Source organism: Mus pahari, chromosome 4, assembly GCF_900095145.1.
Source record: "Mus pahari chromosome 4, PAHARI_EIJ_v1.1, whole genome shotgun sequence".
Classification (NCBI taxonomy): Eukaryota; Metazoa; Chordata; class Mammalia; order Rodentia; family Muridae; genus Mus; species Mus pahari.
In genome coordinates, this window is record NC_034593.1 from 134,407,938 (window position 1) to 134,410,662 (window position 2,725).

Consider the following 2,725-nt stretch of genomic DNA (forward strand, 5'->3'; position numbering starts at 1 on the left):
TACTAACTACTAATTTCTATTATTGTAATACTACTCACCAGATAGATGCCACTCAATGAACCAATTAAATACTTAGATTTATTGTTTTTTTTTGACACAGAGAAGATATAATGGCAATAAAAAGTCTTGATCTTCTTCAAGAGAATCGTAGTTCATTCTGAATGATAACTAATAAAGATACAGGACTGCATTTGTGGCATTAAGTGTTGGTAGAAATTCAGCAAACTGACACCTGTGTGGATACAGTTACTGAGAAGAATTTTATGATGTCATGAGGGCTGGCCTTGACTCTAGGGTCAAGTACTTTGTGGACAAGTGGCAAAGAGTAAACACAATGTTTCTGTAAAGTTTCTTTCTGTTGAGTGCTTCAAGCACGATATACACTGTGTTATATGGTTAGTTCTTAAGGAGGCAGAACACACAGCTTTCTGGTAAGTCAGTTACATGAAAATAAAGACCAGAAAGATAATTTTTATTTTGTATTTATTACTATTATAGAAAATATTTTATATTTTAAGAAGTACTAGGGCAATGTACCTATAGGATGCATATAATTAATATAAAATCTAATGTAAGTGTTCATTCATTCATTTGGTAGATCTTTCATTTTCTTTTTGAATAAATATATATTGGGCTCTTCTCCATAACAATCATTATGCAGGACCCCATGCCTAGAAGATGAATAGGCTATAATCTGTCTGAAGTAAGTCATAGCCAGTGACTCTGTGCACATCAATGCCCTCAGTTCAGCATTATTCATGCTATTTCCTACATGAAAAGAGGGTGATGGTGAACCAGAAGGCTTTGGAGCACTGTTTGTGTGGGTAGAAAAACGTTTCTTTCTCTTTAACTTGTCTTCATCCTTCTCTTTCCTTCCTGAGTTTTACACAGAGGCTCTAGGAGGACAGAACCAGCAGGTGTCCACAGGGCCCAGTAACTGGGAGACTGTATGGATCTTCCAAGGATGATTCACTGTAGATGAGATGTGTTTCTGTGTGGAGTGTTTGGGCCTAAGTGGGGTGAAAAGATCTGACCTACAGGAATATGCTGCAGAATAGGGGAATCAAGGCTCAAGCATGGTAGGAGAGTCTAGGACTTATGCAGAAACAGCAATTGTGACCTGGAGGAGGAGAAAATGAAGCAAAAACAAGAGGAATAAAGTGAGGAAGATTTCTGTGGCTTTGTTTTTAAGCATTTTTTTCTGTCATAGGAGGTAATCCTACATATTGAAATGAGAAAATAAGAATGGACTTTGTATTGCGTTAGAACTGAAGTTACAAAGTTAGCTCATGAATGAATTTCACTCTCCATGTATGCAGAGAAATAAAGATCTCTATCTTTCCCACCCCTCCCTCCCCCATGTATGTATGTATGTATGTATGTATGTATGTGTGTATTAGTTGTGCACACTGTGTGCACTGATGATGCTTAAGTGCAATGACAAACCAGTTGCGATGAACACAGCAAGTATCCAGAACTTTTGCCTGATTCTTCACGGGCAGGGCTGCTCAGAGATGAACCTTCACAATCTTAGTCCAGAAAGCAGTGTAATATCCAGTGATGAAAGTGTGCCAAGAAGGAAGTGGAAGAAGGTCTCATTGGTAAATTCTGGGGCAAATTGGGGCACTCAGGTAATCAGTAAGAGCAGTAAGATGCTTACTTCTTCGGTAAAGTAAAGCAAGTCAAGACCCACGCCAAAGCAAAGAAATGGATAGAGATGTAAAAGGGCACGTAGGGTCTGGTAAGCTTCTTGCTGTGTTCACTGCATAGTAGGAAATCCTAAAAGCTACATGAGATACATGTCCAAGAGCAAAGGAAATGCAGCTTTTGCTTAGCAAAACCCACTTACATAGAATTAAGACAATCCTATGAAAGGAAGACATTAGTCTTTCAAAAACAACAAAAATGAAGCATTCACCAATCTCAGTGCACCAGTATCTCTTAGTACTGTTGCCTTAGGAATCAAATATTTTCATGAAGAAAAGTGTCCCTAAGTTCTGGCAAGGCCATACAAAGAAGTTTTTGCCTCTATGCAACCATTCAACGGAGATATCAAAGAGAAATACTTAAGTGTTCATTTTAGCAGTATTTGAAATGAGATAGGAATTCTGCTAGGAATGAAATCTTTGTGAAACTGAGGAAATAAATAAGATTTATAAACTAGATGGGAGCACGGTATCAATGCCAATTTCCCTGTGCCAATTGTTGTATCAGATAATATGGGGGCATACATTTTTATAATACATAACGGCATTGTCTTTATTTTTGAGGTACATATTGTGTGATGGTTGGTCTGGACTGTGAACTCGACAATTTAGAATCACCTAGAAGTTACATCTCTAGAATATTGTGAGGGTGTCCCCAGAGAAGATAAATGAAGAGGGGTGACCCAGCCTCAGGATGGGCACCATCGAAGAGTGGCATCAGTATAAAGACTTTTGGAAGTGTGTGTGTGTGTGTGTGTGTGGTCACCTTTGCTTCTTCCCAAGAGGATGTGTCCATCATTGCTGCTGCCACCCTCCACTAACGCAGGTTTTCTTTAGCCTTCCAAAGAGGACTCAGTACTAGAATCTTTCAGGTTTTCAATGCTCCATCAAGATGTCTGATGCATTTATACTCATGAATGGTGAAGCATACTACCTTTGATATCTCTCTCTCTCTCTCTCTCTCTCTCTCTCTCTCTCTCTCTCTCTCTCTCTCTGTCTCTCCTCTCTCTCCTCTCTCT